The sequence below is a fragment of the Puma concolor genome, chromosome A1 (genome assembly GCF_028749965.1).
Source record: "Puma concolor isolate L17-30 chromosome A1, mPumCon1.1.hap2, whole genome shotgun sequence".
In the NCBI taxonomy this organism is placed as follows: Eukaryota; Metazoa; Chordata; class Mammalia; order Carnivora; family Felidae; genus Puma; species Puma concolor.
The window spans coordinates 138,837,310-138,861,975 of NC_141667.1; the positions used below are offsets into that span (position 1 = coordinate 138,837,310).

The 24,666-nt window shown below is 39.7% G+C and overlaps 2 long non-coding RNA genes across 2 annotated transcripts in view; one reads left to right on the plus strand and one right to left on the minus strand.

Annotated features, from left to right (window-relative positions):
- The window catches only part of LOC147584507 (uncharacterized), a 280,228-nt gene that overhangs the window by 118,078 nt on the left and 137,484 nt on the right, over positions 1-24,666 (plus strand). The gene's annotated exons all lie outside the window — the stretch shown is intronic.
- LOC147584510 (uncharacterized) lies at positions 2,132-5,616 on the minus strand. The gene is made up of 2 exons (XR_015255529.1): positions 5,424-5,616; positions 2,132-2,740 (listed from the first exon to the last, which is right to left on the minus strand). It is a non-coding gene; the product is annotated as an uncharacterized LOC147584510 (long non-coding RNA).

Consider the following 24,666-nt stretch of genomic DNA (forward strand, 5'->3'; position numbering starts at 1 on the left):
CATAACTGAGATCTGGAACTACCTGTAGGCACCCTCCTGTGGAGACACGGAGACAGGATATAGAAGTCTCATAAAGGTATAGATGTACATGCAATGGCTGCGCATCCAAATGGGTCTGCTCTTCTCCTGTAGTTTTAGATTCTGCAAATAGGAGAGACCCCAAAAGTGGGAAGAGAACTCTTGGGTCACCGCGTGCCATTCTGAAGTGTGGTCAGCTCTGGAAGAAGCAAATTCAGCAGGCACGCTTTGACTATGGAAATGTTGATAACCAAGGCGGTTTCATGCCACCCCCTGCCCGATCCGGGCCTGACGTTCGTGTTGTTCACAACAGACAGTAACACTGGCTAAAATGTACTTCAGAAACTGGTGATGATGTAGGGCAACAAGATTATGAAAAGCAGATGTGTAGTGGCTATGCCAATGTAGTGAACATTTCAAAAACTTGTTTTAGCCTTTGGCAAAGATGTCATTAGTAGAAATAAATAGCAAAAATTCAATATAGACAGATGATACAAGGTGTATGCAATATTTCATTGCTTTATATAACATGAAGTGTATGCTATTTACATCACTTTAAATGAATTCTATTTATAAAAAACAGGACATGACCTTGAATCACAAGGAACGATTCCTTCTTTAATGTGTTGTTCCAAGCCCCTGTTAAATTTCTGACTCGTAAACCTATTTGCTTTTATATGAAATGTGAACATAGTTGCCCCAAAGCATTTTACAATTTTAATCAGGAACAGTATAATTGGTATAGTATAATCCCCCAAGAAATGTGTATGTTATAGACTTAACACAGGCAACATTTCTTATCAAATATTTGAGAAGCAGGGAGTTGGGTTGATGTTTTAATGGAGCTAAGCTCTTTTCAGTAGCTTCCAAACTCATGACAACCTGTCTGAAAAAGGAGGAGAAAGAAAAACAGAGGAGAAATCTTAATGGAGAAAATCAGAAAATTACTTTGAAACTCTAGCTGAGTTTTTCTACTTTGAAAGTAGAAAAAAAGTGTTTCTACTTTGAAACACTAAGTGAAGAGGCAAATTTAGAAAAATAGGAGAAGGAAACTGGGTATTTGCTTTTAATTAAGAGCGGATCTTCTTCTTTCTTACCTGGTGTATATTTTAGATTGGTCACATAGCTGAACTATTTTCCTGGTCTTGGAATCTATTTCATTGCTCACAGCAAATTTCAGGGTGGTTTTAATGAGATGTGTATGTCTGATACTGGAGCCATTGCATGTACATCTATATCTTTATGAGACGTGTATATCCTGTCTCGGTGTTTCCACAGGAGGGTGCCTACAGGTAGTTCCAGATCTGATACTGCAGGGGTTAACAGCCTCCTAAATGAAATTCTCAAAAAGGAAAAAGGAGTCATTTCAGGTAAAATTCCATCTCATTTAAGTGAAACAACTCAGTTTTCCTTTTCTAAAATTTTTTTTTTAAACGTTTATTTATTTTTCAGACAGAGAGAGACAGAGCATGAACGGGGGAGGGGCAGAGAGAGAGGGAGACAGAATCGGAAGCAGGCTCCAGGCTCTGAGCCATCAGCCCAGAGCCCGACGCGGGGCTCGAACTCACGGACAGTGAGATCGTGACCTGAGCCGAAGTGCGACGCTCAACCAACTGAGCCACCCAGGCGCCCCATAGTTTTCCTTTTCTTAGTGAGAAATCTTTGCTTCCACAAGTTTCCAGTACTGTAGAGACAAAGGTGATCAAAAAATTTACCTTCTTTGTGGTTTCTTCTCAATATCCTCTGCCAAAAATATTTCCATTTTTAGGTGTCACCTAGGATTTGCCCTAGGCTTGGGGTGTTCTTTTTTTCTTTAACAGTGGTTTACAAGCTGGAAATAACCAATTTGACTTCTTTAATGTATAATTTTCATAATGGGAAGGGTTTTTTTCCCCTACAGAGTATTTGGGAAACCTACCCCAAGAAAATGGGTGTGGCTTCCCTAAATAGAAATTAGAAGGCTTTGGGTCATCATTGGGGGAAAAGAATGGATTTGAAGTTCTTCCTAGAATTTTCAGTTTCCTTCTCAAGGACATAGACGAATCCCTGATACTTACGCATTACCTGGCATATAAGGGATTCTTGGTAAATGCCATATGCCTGGCGCATGATAGATACTCAGGAAATATTTATTGAACATATGTCCAATGAATAATAAATGATGAGCAAACATTTAGTAAGTGAACGCCCACAGCTTATTTCTTGCCACTATCTCCTAGAGATCCAGTCTCTTGATCAGGGAAAAGATTTTGCTAGGGAGGACATTCATGCCTTCTGAAGCAGGGAGTCTTGGACGGTCTTATTGTTTAGCTGGTTCTTCTGTATACCTCCACGATATTCTGTCCTTGTCTTCATCAAAGCTCTTTAGTGTCTCTTGTCTTTGCTGGAATATACAGGGGGGAATAGCTTGGTACGGGGTATTGTACGTATGACCTGGATGGTATAGTGACTCCTCTCCCTTGAAGGCAATAGCCATATACTTTGAATCTGTTTTTCTCTCTTGGAAAATGTACATACTTTTTCCACTTAGCTGAAGACATCGTGAGTGTATTTTGTAATTTATATAGCTTCCTGTATTTTTCATAGAGGTGTCACATGTTCAGTGGTACAGTTTGGTGAGTGGATAGGGAATGAAGAGGAGGCGTGGGATTGAATTCACTCTGTGAATCCCCATTTCTAGAATTTCTTCAGGGTGGTTTTTATCTTTTGAATATCTAAAAACCTGTAACAAATTAAGTACCCATTAAATATTTGTTGGATTACTATTAAAAAAACAGATTGAAAAGATTTAAAGAAAAGACTTTTTTTTTTTTTTAATTGAGGACAAAGCCATATGACTTTGGCCACATTTTCCTACACGTTTGTCTTTGTGAATGAAACCCGTGGGATAATTGCCCAGCATTCTCCTTAGTTTTATCTGTGAAGACAGAGCCACAGTCCTCAGGAATATTATAGTGATTATGAGTATTTACTTAAGTATTTATTTCCACTAAGTGTGATATAGATGAAGATAGTGGAAATACATGGACATAATTTTGGTTGGTAAAGAGGCAACTGATTCCACTTTCATTTCTCATGCTACCGAACTAGCCTATTTTTTTGGAGCCCTCCTACATCTCTCACTGTGAAAATTTGAGTAGTCTCCTTGTCAAGGTCAGGTTAAAAGACACTGCTAGGTTTTTATGCAGGCTAAAAAAAATCGTGGTCATGATGAAACTCCGATGTATTTTTCCACCATGAGTGGAAAAGTGAATGCAAAAACAGAGAAATTAACTAACATGATGAAAGTGGGGGAAACATGAAAAACACCAGATTGGAAAAAAATAGTTGAGCTGATGTTTTCAGTTCCCTTAACAACCAAGAAGGCAAGTTGATGAATGGTGCAGATTGCGGGCAATTCAGTGGCCACCTGAATGGATATAAGCAGATAATAATCATCTGACAAATTGTGGTCCAAACGAACGTTTGGCTTGCAAAATGGGAACAAGAGACATTAGACACCCTCGTTGAACCAAAGCACCCATTAACCTCAAATTAGACACGTAGAGAAAACAGGTTTAAAAACCTCTACGACACAATCTGGTTAAAATATAGTACTGATCTCCTGCCTTATCAGAAAATAAATTAAGAATAGAAATTGACTTGTAAATCAGAAGCCCCAGGCAGGAAAATACAGATTCTCATCAAATCGTTGCCCTCTTTCCCAGAAACAGGCGCAGGATTGCACTTACATTTCTGGATCACTATTTGTATATGCTGTGGTAGTTGTTGATTTTGCTCTATTTTTATATTAGCAACCATTCATCAGAAGCTAAGGAGGCCTATTAATCATTTTCTCTAACTGCTAAGCTGCATCACGTATCAGTTGTAGTCTTGAAATAAAAATAAGATAAATGATTTGACATGAATCGTGGCCCGATGAACCAAGAACAAAGATTGGACACGTGGTGGATCTAATAACGCCTGCCTTATGTTTAAAATGCACATTTACCAGACTCTTCTGATTTGCCATTTCCTTCATATTGGCATTCTAAAAGAACTACAGATTACTGAATGGGGAAGTTAAATCCAAATTAAATTGCGTATTGCTTGTAAAACAAGAATAAAAGTGCTGGCTAACAGTAACGCTATTCTTTTTACAGTCTTTTAGTCTCTCATGAAGGAAGTACCCAATCTTGCCTGTACAGAGTACATTAGAGTTATTATTGATCTTATGTATGAGGCCGGCTTCTCTGCACGGTTACTCAGCACTGTGGGCTGAACAATGCATTTGACTGAGTGACCAAGGACTTTTAGTAAAAACCACTGTTTTGTCTGGGTAAGCCCAGAAAAGAACATGTTGCTATAAATACCTTTCAGAAGAAGGATTATTTACCCACTAAGGGTTTATTGTAATTGAATGGGCAATAAAAAATGATTGGGAGACCTTTAAAAATATGAAAGTAAAACATAATGAAATAGCTAATTTACAGTGTCTAACACAAGAGGCAACATTTTTCATCCTGTTTTGTGCAGAGGGCTAAACAGTTGCCCAGTGAAACTATGACTTTCTCGAGCACCAACTTGGGTCACTGAGGGATAAACCAGAGTTGTCATTTTCTCATTCCCTTGATGTTTTAGTACATGGCTGGTCAGTACATTTGCCACCATCTCATGCTTCTGTACCCACACACTGTTAATGATATTGCTAGGAGATTGTGACCTTGTTTCTCACTTAGCCCAACTGCCTCCGCATTTTTCCCCAAACACTCCTCCACTTGAAGCAGAATCAGCATAGGCTCGAGGGATCAACTCCTGGTCGTAGATTGTGATCTAGAGCAACAACTTTTTATGCCTCCATTTTTTTGCATCTGGTACAAGATTAAGAGAGGTTGTGATGAAATAAAAATATCACATGCAAAATGCACATATTCGGGATTTGGTGAAGAACTCAGAACCTACTCTTTGTGTCTCAATATAAAGGATTTTTTGTTGTTTTTGAGAGAGAGTGAGAGTCAGGATGAGGGGCAGAGAGAGGGGAAGAGAGAATCCCAAGCAGGCTTCATGCTTAGCACAGAACTCTACACAGGCTCGACATGGGGCTCGATCCCATGACCCTGGGATCATGACCTGAGCCGAAATCAAGAGTTGGATGCTCAACCAACTGAACCTACAGGTACCCCTAAAAGGTTTTTTTTATATTTATTTTTGAGAGAGAGACAGAGCATGAACCAAGGAGGGGGAGAGAGAGAGAGGGAGACAAGAATCTGAAGCAGGCTCCAGGCTCTGAGCCATCAGCCCAGAGCCCGACTCAGGGCTTGAACTCATGAGCTGTGAGATCATGACCTGAGTCGAATTCATATGCTTAACCAACTGAGCCACCCAGGTGCCCCTAACGGGTTTTAATATAACAGTTGGAGGCTTACATTGGAAGAACCTGAGAAGCAAAGATCAGAAGAATGATCTCTGATATCAGCCTGAAGTTATAAAGCTGTTGGTTCTCAGTAACTCCCTGCTAAGCTGCTGTGAATGTCATCACTGTCCATATTTCTGGTTGCCAGTGTTTCAGGAGAACCATGCCCATCCTTCCATCTCCCACTCTCTTGCTGTCATGTAAAAACCACTAAGTTGGAATCATGGAGGGAAGGGAATTCTGGGAAATGTAGTTCCTCCTCTGTGAGGCAGAGAGCTAGCAAAGTGTGATAATGCTTCGGAAATAAGGATGGCCTATAGTTAGACGTTTTACCTCTCACAAAATAGGTACTCTGGAGGCATTTGAGTAGGAAGATCTGTGTGGTACAAAGGCACTGAAGTTAGAGTCAAAGAGGTCTCTGTTACTATGTTGATTTTACTACTCACTACCTCAATAGCTTTGAACTACTGGCCTTAATTTTGTAAGTTTCAGTTTTTTCCATAGGTTACACTGTTAGGATTCAATGAGATAATGTATGGAATGCAGCTTGGTTTTGCTGTGTAAACATTGTCAATTGCTTTTCCCGATAGTTGGCGATATCACAGTACTTAAAATCACATTTCCAAAGGCTACTCAAATATTTTTTTAGTTTACATTCCTATTAAGAAACACTTCAGAGGCGCCTGGGTGGCTCAGTCGGTTGGGCGTCTGACTTCAGCTCAGGTCATGTTCTCACGGTTTGTGGTTCGGGCCCCACGTCGGGGTCTGTGCTGACAGCTCAGAGCCTGGAGCCTGCTTCCGATTCTGTGTCTCCCTCTCTCTGGCCCTCTCCTGCTCACACTCTGTCTCACTCTCTCTCTCAAAAATAAAATTTTTTAAAAAATTTAAAAATTTAAAAAAAAGAAACACTTCAGAAAGTATTTAGTTGCTAATGGCACTGCTGCCATTATTTTAGTTTTTTCTTTCATCCCTTCTTATACTCCACAAACATTAGCTCAATGTCTTTATGAGGCTTACATCTAAGAGGATATAGTTTCCTGTGGCGACAAATAAAAGAAGGTCTATTTCAAATAGATTTGTCACCTTCTCTCTGACCTCTAACTTCTGAAAAGTCAGTATTTGAGCAGAGGCTTGAATGAAAGTGAGAGACAAAAGCCCAGAGAAAATTTAAGGGGATGCATTTCCAAACAAGGAGAAGAACAAGTGTAGAGATCTTGAGGGAGTGTGAACATGGGGTGTTTGCAGCATAGCACCCAGAAATGTGAAATATTTAGGATTTTTTTACTGGAGATATTTATACTCTCTATGGATAATACATAAGTAAGTATATATTTTTGTAATTTATTTCTTCTTCTTATCATTTCTTATCTTTGTTTTACAACTTAGAGCTTAGTTTTACATTTTAAAAGTAGTTGTCATTTCAGCTGTAACTAATTAAATTTACTGATGCATTTTTAATCAGTTTCTCTTTAACATTATTTTATATCCATTAATTTTTCACTTTATTTTTCTTCTTGCTAAAATACATGCTTTATACTCTTTTAAGTTAGCTGTTGTTCTTGTTATTATTATTATTCTTTCTATTTTTCTTAAGTGATAGGTTAGCTGGGTATAAAATTTTAGGTTACGAGTTACTTTCTCTCTGCACTTTGAAGATAGTATTGTATATTATTAGATGGTCTTCTAGCCTCAACTGTTGGTGCCTGAAGATTTTCCCAGACTTAGAATTATTCCTAGTACATATGCAGTCTTTTCTCTTTGGTAGATTAAGATTTTTCTTTTTTCCTTTATATTCTGCAATTTTGCAATGTGTTTCTAGATGTGGAATTTATTCTTATGTATCTTTTTTTGGCATTCAGAATACGTTTGTAGTATAAAAATTTATGGATTTCTTCAGTTATTCAGCTATTTATCTTCAAATATTGTTCATCTGTAATTCCTTCCTTTTTTTCTTTTTTTTTTTTTTTTAAGAAATCAGTTTGGAATTACATTAGAGTCTCTCAAATTATCCTCTGGCTCTTACCTGCTCTTCATTTTCTTTCTTTCTCTGTAATGCACTTGAAGTGAATTCATCAGTTCTTAAAATTGTCTAGTTCTGCCTTGGTGATTATTTCAGCAGTTATACAGTTTATTGAGACTTTTCTGTTCATTTTTTTCATTCCTAAAGTTTCTAATAAGCTTTTTACATACCCACTTTTTTCATTCTTTATTTTTCCACGTTTTATTTTATAATCCCTTTTGCACATCGCAAAAGATGAACCGAACATTATAAGTCATTTTAATGACTGCCCACCAAGCTCCTACCAGATTAATTGTTTATAATGAACCATTGTTTTAGTTGTTGGTTTTCTTGGTTGTCAACAGGGATTTTCTTTGGCCTCTTTGCGTGATGTGTTTGGAGAGAGTCCTTACTTCAAATTCACTTTAGATATTAAGGTTGGCTGCTGCCTGCCATCTCTATTTCTAGACCTGTTACCCTTGATGGAGCCACAATTCTGGCCAACCTGTCCCAGAACCCAGAGAGCATGGAGTTTCAGCTCTACTGCTCCTTTGTATTTCTCTAATTTGAGTACATGGAAATGTTTATAATTGTTTTTTGAGGTGACTGATTTCTAATTGATTTTATCTGTCATTGATTTTTTTGGAAAAGAGGTTATGTGTTTAAGTGTGAACTTACAGAGCCATCTTAATGAGACATCTTACTGAAACTTATTTAAATGTCTCACGTTTCCAAAATTCATCTTCTTTCTTCAGAGATTTTAATAATTCACGGTCTTTGGTTTCCTGTTGAATATATAAACTGAGCTACACATGTTCTGGGACAGTCTTGTTTTTAACTCCTTATTCCAATGAAGAATTCACATGTAGTAACTAAATTTGTTTATTAATATCATTCTTTTTGTTCCCCCAAAGATTTTAAATGTAATTTAAATGTGATTTAAGTTGCATTTCTTTCTTAGAATTATTAAAACGAAGTCAGAAATTAGCATGATTTCGTGAACTAGAATGATTAGATGGAGAGTATAGGGTTTTTTTGGTTCTGTAAAAATAACTTTATTTAAAATCCAAAGTCACACTACACAGCACTCATGCCCCAGACAATTGTTTTCTCATTGGTCACTCAAGTTTCAGCTCTTTCCACACCAAAATAACCCGTTAAGTTGAAAATGGGAGTGTCTCAATCCAGTGAGTGCATTGAAGTCTGCTGATCTTCCACTTCACCAGTACTGAAGCGTTCACCACTGTGAATCATGTGACAAACCAAACCACTCACTGGTAATAACTGAATTTGAAAACCTTTTTAGAAAAAAAGATTTATTTTCATTGCAACCCAAGAATTGTACATACTAAAATCGGGAAACGTGACGAGAGATTATTTGGGACCTCTTGGTTATTCTCATTTCAGTGCCCTGAGAAAGCACGTACGTATGGGGGCACCTGGGTGGCTCAGTTGGTTAAATGTCCAACTGCAGCTTAGGACATGTCTCACGGTTTGTGGGTTTGAACCCAATGTCAGGCTCTGTGCTGACAGCTCTGAGCCTGGAGCCTGCTTCAGATTCTGAGTCTCCCTCTCTCTCTCTCTGTCTCTCTCCCACTCTCACTGTCTCTCTATCTCCAAAATAAACAAACATTGAAAAAAATTTTTTAAAAGAAGCAGGTACGTACAAGCACCTTTAATTTGTGTGAGTAAAGATGTCTACCTCATTTGGAGCAAGTCATCTGCTTTTGGATTTTTTTTAGGTTTTTTTTTTTTTTTTTTTTTTTTTTTTTATCTGTCCTAAATCATTTAGGCCATTCACAATTTTAAAAAGGTAAAAGGTTTTCAAGACATGTATGTATGTCATTTGAGGTAAAAAAAAATTGCCATATCATTAGTTGAATGTGTAGCAAACTTTGACAGGCAAATGCATCAATATAAAGGGAGAGATGATTAATTCCTTTAAAAAAAATGTTTGTTTATTTTTGAGAGAGAGAGACAGAGACAGAATCCCAAGCAGGCTCAGCACTGACAGATACAGGGCTTGAACTCACAAACCATGAGATGGCGACCTGAACCGAAACGAAGAGTCAGACCAACTGAGCCACCCATGCGCCCCTGATGTGTAATTTTAAAAACGTGTTTTGTTTTTGAAGTTGCTCACAATCGTGATAAACAGAACTATAAGATCTTAATAAGGAATCAGGGAGTATTACCTTGAATTTCTTGTGATGAACCTGCATCCCAGCCAGAACTTTTGCCTTCATTCTTCAGTGTGTAAAATTGTTAAGTATTTCCCCTTTTGAATACATATTTCTGATTGATCGTGGCCCAGGCTTTATGGTGGAAAAACCTAGCTCAGTGTCTCAGATTAAGGAAAGTGTATAGGATTTTTAGTTTTTTCATATCGAATTGGCTCGAGTGTCTTAAATGTTTAATGAGCGTAAAGTCTGAGGTAGAACAGAGCTTTGAGGAATCTCATAGTGTATGTCCACCGACCGTTAGTGACGGTCCATCATTTGTAGACCAGGGGATCCTCATCACTGGGCTCAGCGGGCCATAGGAAACTGCCCGGCCGATAGCATTTCTGTTATCTCTTTTAATAAAAACTTAATTTCCTTTCTTCCTTCTTACGCCGTCAGATACCGGCCCCTTATTCATTTTCCTGACAGCTGCCGGCCGGCTCGTGAGCACCCAAGACTCGCCGTGCTGATTCCCACGATTTCTTCTTCCCACCTCCCCATCCTCCTTTCCTGGCCAAGCCATGGGAGAATGTGAGTCTGGGGCTGTTCCCTGGCAGGGCCTGCGGAGTTTCCATAAACATATCCCAGCTTGGCACAAAGAAGAAGCTGAGGGAGCAGCCACAGCATGTACGGCCAAAAAGCACTTGTGGAAATCCGAGGAATGTGAACCAAAAGAATCGCCCCGAGTCCCCACACACTTTTCTCCCAGAACACTTAGCACACTGTGTGGCTGGACAAACGGCTCTTTCAGCTGCGTGGGGCTTTCGGCCTGTGGTTTGAAGCCTGACAGGATGTGGCAGTCCTGACTCTGGATAATGTAGTACGATGCAACAAAATGCATCAAATTAGAAAATGGAACCTTTTCTTTCCCCGAACTGTAATTTAGCTGTCACTTGGCTTTAAAGCAGCTGAAAACAATTTTTTGAAAGTGAATGTTTATTTCCTGAAGTTTTGTGAATAATTATAGGCCTATTCTCTCCATGTTCCACATTCCACCGCCTTTCCCATAACTGTCTGAGTGGCGGGTCCCAGCACAGGCATATGGCGGTCCTTTGCCTTAAGAGGCCGCCATCGAACGCGTGGCCCCTTTGATCTGTGGCTTGTGACGTGCTTTACCTACAACTCTCTCATCAGACTGACACATTCTGTCAGTGTGTGTGTGTGTGTGTGTGTGTGTGTGTGTGTGTGTGTTTCCAAGTTCATTTTCTCAGTGCTGTGAGAAAGATCTACAGGGAAAATTGCTGATTTTACATCTGTCTTACCACAGGAAGAGAAGGGCAATATAATGAATTTTTTATGAGCCATGTTGTCTAGTGTTCCCTGAGAAACCTTTGCCTTTCTAGGGGAAGCTTTTGACCCCGCGTGGTGAGGGGGTTTGTAACCTGATGCTATTGTTAGAATAATTATAGTCTAAGGTTTTCCTGTCAGCACCCAAGTTAGCTCAGTTAAGGTTATATATTTTGAAATTCTTGTGCCTCGTCCTCTTAAAATACGCGCTCTGCAAAGTTAGGTGGCTGAAGGCCAATGAGTTCGTCATAAAACAGCTTTTATGTTGCCACGAGTAAAGACTTTCATGTATATGTTTGTGTCGAGTTTTGCAGAGTCAGGTGATATATACATGTAATGGAATTATTGATGGCGCAGTTATCGGGATTTCCTGATACAGAATTGAGTATTATTTCTGTTGAATATTAAATTAGTATTTGGAAATGATTATTATAATTGAGAAAATAGTTCATACCTTGGCATGGTATGGCATTTTAGGTAAGTATATTTTACCGGGGTCTTTAATATAATCTGTTTTCACTACCACTTTTCAGGGAAAATGTTGTTACTATTTTAATTTTCCAGAGGGGGAATCTACAATGCAGAGAAATTTCATAGGTCTTAGAATGAACGAGCACATGAGGAGATTTTCAGGGTGCTTAAAATACTCTTAAAATACTAGGTTGGCTTCCCAGCAAACACCTTTGGCATATCACCAAATCTTGCCTATGACTCCTCGTGTTGTTTTTATGAAAAAGTGATGGTAGTTTCCTGTGTTTTGTTTTGTTTCGTTTTGTTTTGCTTTGGCATCCCAGGACAGTAAAGATTTGTTGCTCTATCATGTGTTATTTAGGAACATTTTCTACAGCTCCTAATTATTTAAAGATAAATTTGGGTTCAGACTTCCTGTGCTGTAGAGATAGAACTTTTGACAAAGAGAAGGGGTTGGTTTGTATAACTCTGGAAGATTACAGGTACTTAAAATTGGCATAACTGTATACTGGCTTCACTTGAACACTACCATCTTGACCTGGTGAAGTGAACATGTACGTTTTAGAAAATCACTCTTGGGGGGCACCTGGATGGCTCAGTCAGTTAAGTGTCCGACTCTGGCTTAGGTCATGATCTCGAGGTTCGTGGGTTCGAGCCCTGCGTCGGGCTCTGTGCTGACAGCTCAGAGCCTGGAGCCTGCTTCGGATTCTGTGTCTCCCTTTTCTCTCTGCCTCCCCCCTGCTCACACTGTCTTTCTCTCTCTCTCTCTCTCTCTCCAAAATAAATAAACATAAAAAAAAATAGAAAATCACTCTTGGGAAAAGGCATCCCTAACTTTTATTTCCATAACTGTGAGCAGGAGCAGTGTTTTACTTTGAGTCATTCATTTTACTGTTGTATCAGTGAAATTGATCCCGTGGTAATACACTGGCATCCAAAACATACATGTTGTAGGTGTATAACATATATACATGCACATGTATGTGTACACACACACACGCATACACACATGAACATACTTACAGGAAAATCTGATCTCTGTGCAAGTAAGATACTGGTACACAATTAGGAAAGCAGACTTTTGACCATTGCTCAAGAACACCCGTAAAGGAGTGATGGATGGTGGTTTTTCATCCAAGTTACTCTCATAGGACCTACCACTTACATTTTCAAGGAAGTATTTTTCTATGATGCTTCATTTTATAGTACCCATTGCTTTGGAGAAAATGCAATTTGGAGAGTGGAGGGTCGGTTAAGACGTAGATTTTTCTCTTTAGCAGTTATTCACAATACAAGTAGAAGGTGATGAAACCGATCTACGAGCTGTCTCTCCTCATCAGAACCTGGATGATTTCACACAAATGAGTGTGGACACCGAGCTGTCATATACTGTCGAACTACTTTGCAGTCAGAGAGTGGGTTGCTCTTGGCCACTCTGGTTTAACACCATAACCGTGCTCCAGCTCACATCTTAGATCCAGACTTCAGACTTGTGTATCTCATTCCTTACGCGATGTCTGTTTAGATATATATTAGAAGTTTTTAATTTAACATGCCCCAAATGCAGCTGCAAACCTGTCTTCTGCTATTGGTTCTACCTGAGGGGTCCCCATTGTTAGTTACGTGGAGCCTGCAGCCTTCCACCTGCTCCAGCCAAAATTCTTGATGTTAATCCTTGTCTCCTTCCTTTTCTCCAACCCCAAGTGTATCTATCAGAGCATTTTCTTTTTTTTTTTTTTTTTTAAGTAGGCTTCATGCCCATTGCAGAGCCCACATGTGGGCTTAAGCTCGTGACTCTGAGATCAAGACCTGACCTGAGATCAACAGTTGGACGCTTAACCAACTGAGCCACACATTTTCTTGATGCTGCTTTCCAGAATATTCTTAGAATATCTAGAATGTAAACTCTAAACCTACAATCTAAGTGGCATTCCACTGTCACCAGGGTTCAAGCCACTCCCGACTCTCAACTTCATAATTACCGTAGCCTGTTCATTTGTCTCCGTGCTTTGATTTTTGCCTCGCATAAATAAAGCAGGGTGAATCTTTTAAAATGAAAGTCACACTCTGTATTCCTCTGCTCAGAACCTTGCATTAGCTTTGGCTTTCCATTTCACCTGACTAAAACTTCGTTTCTTGGCTTAAAATTTCATTTCTTTAATTACCTAACAAGCCCACATGGTGATGTACCACCCACCTGGGCACCCATGCACGCACACACCCCTAATCAGTTCTCTCTGCTCTGCCTCTACTCTTCTCCCTCTTGCTGACTCTGCTCTAGCCACATTGGCCTTGGCCTTGACATCTCAGACTTGAGTACGCTTCGGGGGCTTTGCACTGATTGCCACCTCTGCCTAGAACATGCTGACACCAGCCTGTCACGTTTCTTTACCAGAGACCTGACATCTCCTGCCACTGACTCTCTCTGGTACCGTTGACCCTGTTTTTTCTCTTTTCTCCTCCATAGTCTTCTGTTACATCTTGTAATGGTTTATTATGTTTATGGCGTCATGTGTGCATCACTGTGCTTCAGAGTGAGCTCCCCAAGAGGGGGAGTCTTGCTGTAAATTGTGCACTGATACGTTCTAAGCATCTAGAGTGATGTCTGCACATAGTAGGCGCCGAACAAATACTAGTTAAATGAAAGAAGGAATAAAAACAAGCCTGGGTGGCCGAGTCATTTAAGCATCCGACTTCGGCTCAGGTCACGCTCTCACGGTTTGTGGCTTCGGGTCCCGCATCGGGCTCTGTCCTGACAGCATGGAGCCTGCTTCAGATCCTCTGTCTCCGTCTCTGTGTCCCTCTCCCTTGATCACTCTCTTCCTCTTTCTCTCTCTGTCAAAAATAAATACACATTTAAAAAAAAGTTTGGGCCTGTATTACTTGCAGTTTGGAAATTCCCGGCTAGTAGGTTCTGTCACTATTTTGGTGACTATTTTTCACATTCCTCCTTACCCCCTGGCCGACATTAATTGTTCAGTAGATATGTGAATGCTGGTTCACAACTACACCTTTTCCAGTGTGCCATATGGTGGAGATGTAAATTATGACAGGGTCCCTAGTCTTAAAGACGGACAGGCAATTGACAGTCACCAACAAAGCAGAACATGCACTGTACCATGCGGTGCGAAATTTTAATTTCTGTAAGGCTTCAGAGGCAAATGGCATCGGTGATGGTTAGAATAATTCGACAAGGCTCCCTGAACAGAAAAGGATTTTAAAGTTGGATCACACGGTACCTTATATAGTTGTTTTTATAAGGCTGTGTCACGTATTATATTTATTTACTTTGTTGTTTCATGCAACTTGAGTTTTTCATAAAAGGAAACTGGCTGGCAAGGGCCTCTAACCAGAAAGGAAGGCTTGTCAACAGATTCCACATTCTGCTAAAGTTACTGACTTCAGTAATAAGCTGTGGGGGAGAAGCAGAAGGGTGTATGTGATTTTCATTTGGTACGAAATCAACCAAATCGAACGTCAGGGATATTGCATGGCAAGGAGTATAGGAACCTTAGGCATGTCAAGTGTTCCTTGGAGGGAGGCAGCTTCATCAGGCAAGCACAAAAGCCTCATAATCACCATATTCGTGACTTTGAGTTCATCTCCACTGGTATCGATTGGCAAGCAGTTTCAAAGGGAAAGTAGTGAATGTCACTCTCAGAGAAAAGCTTAAATATATTAGCTAGTTAATTGAAAGGCTTCAACGCACACCAGGCTTCAGGCAACCCACGAACAAAACTCATTGAAATGTATCAAAGGTGGAAATAGAAGCGAGTCAAGATCATCCCCCAATGCCTCTGTTTTAGCACTTTTGCCTTTTAAGTATTCCACCCTGTTTGTTGCAACTCTTGTCTAGTGCGTACGTTTATGAACATTGCCGTAGTTCACTGTGCTTTAATCATGGAACCATTTGGAGCAAGAAAACGTGCTTCGAGAATAGCTGCCCTGTAGTCTTCGTGAGAATGCACCCGTGAGAAATGGCTCGACTCAACCCTGCTGTGTACTGGTGGGAATCACATGCTGCAATTTATGGTTTCCTGGCTAGTTAACCTGAATTTAAGTAGCTGGGTGACTCGGTGACCCACCCGAACCAAATGGCTATAATTTATTAACATCGTAAAGATAGGAAGTAACTATGGACTTGATAGAACGGTAAAGATGCTTCTTGGCCGGGGCATAGAATACATGTCCCTTCATTTATTTATTCACTCAACTAATTTTTATTCAGGCCTTTCTTCTGCAACAAATGATTTGATAAATGGGGATGGGAAAAACATGAGAAAGTTCAAAGAAAGGATGAAGAATTAAACATCCTGGGGCTTAATGCGGAGAGTGTTAATGTTGTGAACAGAAGGGTGTCTTAAAGGTACAGTGAAGATCCCAGAGAGGAAAGAGGGAGTCTGGATTCGGGGCAGGAAATGGAAAAGGCCGGGCTAGGGATGTAGCCCGGAGGGGAGAGGGAAGGAGGCATCAAACATAAATAGGCCATAGTCACGATTGCCAGAGAACAATGTGGAATTCGTTTCTGCAAACTAGTAAGAAAAGAAGCCCAGTTCCAGGATCTGGCAGGGACTATGGAGGCAGCAGATAAGGGCTGCTTATTTGAGCAGATCAGCAGCAAAAGGGAAAAAAAAAATTACAGCAGTTATCTAGAGAGGGCAGCTGGGTCAAGAGAACATTTTCTAGGAGAAAAGAGAACTCTACGTGTTTGTAGGCACAGGGTAACAGCTGTGGGCCAGGTTGAAGATGCCTGAGAAGGCAGGCGGACGGGCAGAAATTGAGAATTAGGGTCTTAATGGGACCGGAAGGAGAGGACCAGAGTGGCACAGAAAGGGGCTCTGAGCGGGGTGCTGGCTGGCTGAGTCAGTAGAGCATGTGACTTTGATCTCACGGTTGTGAGTTCAAGCCCCACATTGGGCATGGAGCTTACTTTAAAAAATGGATGAGGGGCCCCTTTAAGTTTGCTAAGCATCCAAGTCTTGATTTTGGCTCAGGTTACAATCTCATGGTTCGTGGGATGGAGCCCTGTGTCAGGCTCCGTGCTGGCAGGATGGAGCCTGCTTGAGATTCTCTGTCCCTCCGTCACTGCCCCTCCCTTGCTTGCACACACGTTCTCTCTCTCTGTCCCTCAAAAAAATAAAAAAATTAAATTTAAAGATTTTTTATAAAGAGGCTCTGAGCTTCAGGGGAGGAGAGGACTTGTTTCGTAAGATGGAGACAAGGATAGGAAGTGAGAAAGTCCTATCCCTGAGTCTTTGTAACTCAGTGCACCTGCAGATGAAGAGCTGATCTTACCAGTGATAAAAATGCTAAAGGCAGTATCTCAGGGGGATAATAACTCTCTTCTATTTTATTACCACTGTATCATGACAACAAAAGCATCTTCTTAAGCCTATCCATAATTAAAATATATTTTTTCTTCCTTAGTTTGATTTCCACTGAAATTCTTTAAAAAAAAATTTTTTTTAATGTTTATTTATTTTGAGACAATGCGAGAGACAGAGTGCAAGCAGTGGAGGGGCAGACAGAGGGAGACACACAATCCGAAGCGGGCTCCAGGCTCCGAGCTGTCAGCACAGAGTCCGACACGGGGCTCGAACTCATGAACCTGGGAGATCATGACCTGAGCTGAAGTCGGACGCTTAACCGACTGAGCCGCTCAGGTGCCCCTGATTGCCACTGCATTTCTAGTTCTCATTTTTACCGAAATTTGCTCTCATCAACCGCCTTATTCTTCCTCTTCAGTTTTATCTGTTTGCCCAGCCAGCCGCCTCAGTCTCCCACATGCTGAGTTACCTCTCCCAGAGTCACCTCTCCCTCTCCTATGTCACTCTGGTTCCTTCTCTTCTAGGAAAGTAGTCATCCTGTCTCTTCAGATAAATATCACTAGAAATTAATGTAGTTTGATCCTCACCTGTGTTGTCATCTTGTCTTGATTTTCAATTTGGTTTGTCCTCGGAGCACAACGTATTGAGGAATTAACAATCGCGCTTTCCTTTAGTCATGTTCTGTTTTTCCATTTTCGGATGTAAGTCATGGCAGCCAGTTGGCTCCAGACTGGGGGCACATGGCCCAGTGGGTGAACCAGATGGAATACAGGAAGAAACTATTATAATGCCCCACTTTGCTGTCTAAAAATAGGAAGTACGTTAATTTTTCCTGATTTCCTAATCACCATGCTTGTGAAGTGACCCAGACCATCTTACCTAGCTCGTACGTCACACTGTCCTGTGTCACACGTGGTGCGCAGATGTTCATTGTAGTTTCTGTGTGCCGGGTTTAAGAAGTCCGTGCGTTCTACCACCCACTTTGTTGAGAGACCATTCTTCATTAAAAAGGGCAAGTGACTTTAAGAGGTTATGGCAGAAAAACCATGAAGCAGAAGTTGCAATTGTGATGCAGACCCCAGCAAACAACTAGACATTGGCAAAGGTATCACTGTTGCTTTTCAAGTGAGCTCAGCAGCCGCCAATATTCATTTAAGGAAAAATGCCACAAACCAACCGTAAAAAGATCTGACGAGTACTTAGCCAACAAAATTGGAATTATTAAGAAGACGGTTTCAAATATGGTTTTATGCATATCGTTACTAGAAATGGCTGTATTCTCAAATGTATGTTCTGCCTTTAGATACGAGTTAATAATGATACTACATGCATATAATTTATGAGTAAATAAATATGCACGTATTGCGAGATTTTTCTCAGCATCGTTTTCCTTTTAGGCATCCCACTCTTCATGTTCATTTATTTATTTATTATTTTTTTTTTTTTAAATTTTTTTTCAACGTTTTTTATTTATTTTTGGGACAGAGAGAGACAGAGCATGAACGGGGGAGGGGCAGAGAGAGAGGGAGACACAGAATCGGAAACAGGCTCCAGGCTCCGAGCCATCAGCCCAGAGCCTGATGCGGGGCTCGAACTCACAGACCGCGAGATTGTGACCTGGCTGAAGTCAGACGCTTAACTGACTGCGCCACCCAGGCGCCCCGATGTTCATTTATTTTTGAGAGAGAGAGAGTGGGAGTGGGAGAGGGGCAGAGAGTGGCAGAGACACAGAATCCGAGGCAGGCTCCATGCTCCAAGTTGTCAGCACAGAGCCTGATGTGGGGCTTGAACTCATGAACTGTGAGATCTTGGCCTGAGCTGAAGTCCAGTGCTTAACCGACTGAGCCACCCAGGCGCCCCAACATCATTTTCCTAATAGGTATATACCGTAACAGTTTGGAGACCTCTGATCTAGTGTAATATTTATCGGCGAATGTAAATAATTTTTCTTATGAAATAACAGAACATTAAGGTCCCTCTAGCATTAAAATGTAGGTTTGAGAATAGAATATTTTAAGAACTTTAAAAGCTAGACTTATTTCTCCTTAAACTACTGCGCAGCGAAATTTGAAAGCAGCCTCTCTATTGACAAAGATTAGTAAAATGCCCCCAAGATGAGGACAGACACTCTGGTGAACTACCACATGGCACAGGCACTGATTTTTAGGTTGGGTTACTATTCTGTCTGCATATCATAGAATGTTCAAGTAGCCACTGCAGAATGTGGGCCTTGATAGAAGGAATGATGAACACTCTTTAGAAATTTAATTTCCCCTCTACCGTGTTTTCTATGTCCTGATTCTAAAGTAGCATTCTTAGGTGCTTCAATAATAGATATGCCTTTCTGTAGCCTCATTTTTCTCTATGAAACATTGTCAAAAAAAAAAAAGCCTTCTCAAGGGTCCTGCTGTGCTGGGTGACAAACACTCTAATAATTTTGTCCTCAAAGGGAACAGAGCCCTTACCAAGACCACCAGGCACACTTCATTTTCATTTTCCTGTGAGTTATCATGGGAGCAAAATCACACATGGGATTCCATGGACTACCATTGTTTCGAGTGGACTAATCATATCTCGCCAGATCCTGTAAACTCTCTTTTTCCTTCCAAGATTTTAAAAGCTGTATGCAGGGTCCCTTGTGTAGATATTATTATAGTTTAAAATTAAAGTGAACCAGTTTTGTATTTTATTAGTGTTTTGTTTAGAAATGGAGACACTAGGTCCTTGAATCATTGGCTTGTTCTCATCTGCAGGGTCATGAATCATGAATACTATACAATTGAAAAGACTATTATAAGTTTTTTAGTTATAAAAATAATGTTTAACAGAGAAAATATTTATGGAAACGACTGCCTAGATTTACATAGTTCCTTTCTGAAAGTTTTCAGGATACTTTAGAGACGCGTTAATGCTCACATTTCTTCCGGGAGTGGATAATGAACAGACGGAGAAAATTGAAGCAATGAAGTCACATGGCCCTTCCAAGCTTCCTTAGTAAGTGATGAAGAAGCAGAGAATATAATCAAGAATCACCTTGTGGCAGGGTTCCACTAGACCAAAAAACTTCCTAAGCAATAGAGAGTGTTTAAAATAATGATATTTTAATAATTCTTCACCTAATAAAACTAGTGTCAGCTGGCTTGTGTACTGTCAAACCATCATTGTATGGATCGCATGATTTTTAAAAACAGACATCTTCTGAAGTATTAATGTGATGTTACCTCTGAATGATGACTCTGAGGCATATCCTATTAGCATAAAAATTTAGTTAAACAAATATACCTCATGAGGCAATCTAGACTTTTACATTCGACAGTTGGCCTCGCAGGAGAGCTCGAAGAATGCCCTCTCTGCCCAAGAGATCCAGACTTTACTTATCAAAAGTTGACCGTAAGTTTAAGAGCTAAGAGAACCAGTCTAAGTCCCAGAGGCCCATCATAAGTGTAAGTCCATCTGCTTTCTCAAGAGTGGAAGAAGGTGGGGGAAGGATTGCAAAATATCTCCTGAGGTACACAAGTCTGTCAGTGGTAAGACTAGAAAGGAAAGAGACTCTACAGAGGAATCCCCCACATCTTGTAACTGGGCAGTAAGATAAGGTGTTACTTGCAACAGATCTGACAGCTGGTGGCTGGGCTGTGCGACACAAACATATCTGTGGAAAATTGTCAGTGCTCAGATCTCAGGTCCTGTTGATAAGAAATTGGTAATCCCACCCTCAAAATAGTTAGAGTCAGTGGTGGACTGAATCAAACTAAAGCAGCAGTGAAGTCCAGACCCAATAAGCTTGCCCAGCCCACCTCCGGTAGACTGACCAAGAAAGGAGCCTGCCCCTTCTGAAAGTAAATATGACTTGTTTTAGATTCTTGTGTTTTCTTGTATATAATGTCTGGCATATATTTAAAGGTTACAAGATACACAACAAGGTAGGAAAATGGCATCAATGGTCAAGAGGTGAAATAGTCAATAGAAACAGGTCCAGAGATGGACCAAATGTTGGAATCATCAGAGAGTGGCTTTAAAATATATATGATATAGGGGCGCCTGGGTGGCGCAGTCGGTTAAGCGTCCGACTTGAACCAGGTCACGATCTCACGGTCCGTGAGTTCGAGCCCCGCGTCGGGCTCTGGGCTGATGGCTCAGAGCCTGGAGCCTGATTCCGATTCTGTGTCTCCCTCTCTCTCTGCCCCTCCCCCGTTCATGCTCTGTCTCTCTCTGTCCCAAAAATAAATAAACGTTGAAAAAAAAAAAAAAAGAAGAAAAAAATATATATATATGATATAAAATGATAAAAGACATAGTAGAAATGGTCCACAACAGTCACAAAGAAATGGGAGATGCTGGCAGAAATACAAAAACTATTTTTAAAATCAAACTAAAAAGAAATGCTGGAAAAGAAAAGTGTAACATCAGGAAGAATTCATTAGATACTCTTGAGACCAGATTACACACAGTAGAGGAAGATTCCAATAAACTGGAAATAGTCAATAGAGAATACCTAAATTCATAAAACAGTAAAAAAGAAAAGCAAAGACCATCTGCGATCTGTGGGAAAATAACAAATTGTTCAAGAAGGAGAGGAAGAGGAAAACGGGACGGAAGTATTATTTGATGAAATAATAGTTAAGAACTTTGTAAAATTGATGAAAGATACAAACCACTTAGCAAATTTAAGCAGGAAAAATACAAAGAAAACCACATTGCAGTCAGTTACTAAAAAAAATAAAAATAAAAAGCAGTGCTTAAAAGTTGCCACAGGAAAAAAGACACGTGTGTAATTGAACATCAGTAGAGAGGATGGTTAAGTTCTCAACAGAAATAGTTGAAGCCATAAGACAAAGCAAAGACCTCTTAAAAGAGCTGAATGAACACAATAGACCTGTCAACCTAGCATTTTGTATCTTGCAAAAATATCCTTCAAAAAAGGAAGACAACATATGTATTTTCAAGTGGGAAAAAGCTGAAATAATTTATCTCTAGGGGACCTTCACCAGTGAAATGCAGAAAGAAATTCTTAAGGCTGAAGCAAATAATAATAAATGGAACACAAGACCTTTTTTTTAAATCCTTTTATGTTATACTTGTGTGTTTTTCTTTCCTTAAAAGACCAAGAGTTTAATGCAAAAATAATAACAATGTGTTGTGAGGTTTTTAACATATATTAATATAAAGCAGAAAAAGTGATGGGGTGAGAGGTACATGGAATACTACTATACAAGTTTTATACTCTTTATGAATTGTATACTATTATATGAGTGAAAAATAAAACTTAAAGATGCATATTATATTTCGATCCACTATTAAAACTACACATAAAATGTATAGCTGAACTATCAGTACATGAAGCAAAATAAAATTCTCACTAATATCCACTTCTCCTCCAAAATGGCAGGAAAAGAGTTGCAGAGAGGTAAAGAACAAATGCAATAAATAGAAAACAAATACTAGTTGGGGAAATTAAAGCACAATATTAATAGTGTTATTAAATATAAATTGACCAAATGTTTCACTTAAAAGAGATTTGTAGACTAGATTAAAAAGTAAAACCCAACTATAAGCTGCCTACAGAAAACAAAGATAAAAGTGAAAGGGAATGAATGAATGTATTTACCATGTAAATGTTAAATATAAAAAGTTAATGCCTTAATGGTTAAAGACAAAGAAAATTACCAGAGATAAAGAAGGACATTCGGGGCGCCTGGGTGGCGCAGACGGTTAAGCGTCCGACTTCAGCCAGGTCAGATCTCGCGGTCCGTGAGTTCGAGCCCCGCGTCGGGCTCTGGGCTGATGGCTCAGAGCCTGGAGCCTGCTTCTGATTCTGTGTCTCCCTCTCTCTCTGCCCCTCCCCCATTCATGCTCTGTCTCTCTCTGTCCCAAAAATAAATAAACGTTGAAAAAAAAAAAATTTAAAAGAAGGACATTCTATATTGGCAGAAAGGTCAAGTTGTTAAGAAGGCCTCATTTTTCAGGATAAAAATCATTATATAATAATCAATTACATTTCTGTTTAATTGATATAAATTGATACATAGTGATTCTATAAAATTGATAATAACATTGAAGTAACAATTGAATTTATTGTAACATTAAATGCATCAAATACATAGAAATTTACAAAATATGGAAAAGTGCTCTTCAATGAAGTTAGAAGACGTTGCTGAATGAAACTAAAGAATATTTACTTCAGAGGTGCCTGGGTGGCTCAGTCAGAGGTGCCTGGGTGGCTCAGTCAGAGGTGCCTGGGTGGCTCAGTCAGTTGATGGCTTAGAGCCTGGAGCCTGCTTCCAGTTCTGTGTCTCCCTCTCTCGCTGTCCTTTCCCTGCTCATTCTCTCTCTCTCTCTCTCTCTCTCTCTCTCTCTCAAAATTAAACATTCAAAAAAATATTTAAAAAAAGAATACTTCTTTGGAAACATACTACATGTTTTTGGATGTGTAGAAACAATATTGTTCATTTTCCATAAATTGATAAACATTCAAAACATTGTCAAAATTCCAGCAGACTAATTTTTTTGGAAGAAATTAATAAACTGGTTCTATATGGGATGGAAAGTATCTAAAATAGCCAAAATAACACTGAAAAAATAATTCCAGAAATTTACGCTACCTGATTTTAACATTTTAAAAAGCCATGACAGTCGAGACTATGTACTTTGGCACTATGTCAGATAATAGTTCAATGGGAAAGACCTGGAATTCCAGAAATAGACACATACACATATGGCAAATTGAGTTTTGATCAAGGTACCAAGTCAGTCCTAAAGGAATAGCCAAGTAATCTTTAACAGATGTTGCTGGAACAATTGGAAGTGAACTGCAATCCAATTCTCATTCCATATATGAACATTCATTTGAGATGGTCCTACATGCAAAGGTGAAACTCAGAATCCTAAAACTCTTTGAAGAAGATAGTAGGAAAATACTGTCATTACCTTAAGATAGAGTGTTAATCACGCTTCCAAAACTCAATCAGGAGGAAATAGAAAGCTTGACCAGACCCATAACCAGCGAAGAAATTGAATCGGTCATCAAAAATCTCCCAACAAATAAGAGTCCAGGACCAGATGGCTTCCCAGGGGAGTTCTACCAGACGTTTAAAGCAGAGATAACACCTGTCCTTCTCCAGCTATTCCAAGAAATAGAAAGGGAAGGAAAACTTCCAGACTCATTCTATGAAGCCAGTATTACTTTGATTCCTAAACCAGAGACCCAGTAAAAAAAGAGAACTACAGGCCAGTATCCCTGATTTATATGGATGCAAAAATTCTCAATAAGATACTAGCAAATCGAATACAACAGCATATAAAAAGAATTATTCACCATGATCAAGTGGGATTCATTCCTGGGCTGCAGGGCTGGTTCAACATTCGCAAATCAATCAAGGTGATACATCACATTAATAAAAGAAAAGATAAGAACCATATGATCCTGTCAATCGATGCAGAAAAGGCCTTTGACAAAATTCAGCAACCTCTCTTAATAAAAACTCTCGAGAAAGTCGGGATAGAAGGAGCATACTTAAAGATCATAAAAGCCATTTATGAAAAGCCCACAGCTAACATCATCCTCAATAGAGAAAAACTGAGAGTTTTTCCCCTGAGATCAGGAACACGATAGGTATGCCCACTCTCACCGCTGTTGTTTAACATAGTGTTGGAAGTTCTAGCATCAGCAATCAGACAACAAAAGGAAATCAAAGGCATCAAAATTGGCAAAGATGAAGTCAAGCTTTCACTTTTTGCAGATGACATGATATTATACATGGAAAATCCGATAGACTCCACCAGAAGTCTGCTAGAACTGATACATGAATTCAGCAAAGTTGCAGGATACAAAATCAATGTACAGAAATCAGTTGCATTCTTATACACTAATAACAAAGCAACAGAAAGACAAAGAAACTGATCCCATTCACAATTGCACCAAGAAGCATAAAATACCTAGGAATAAATCTA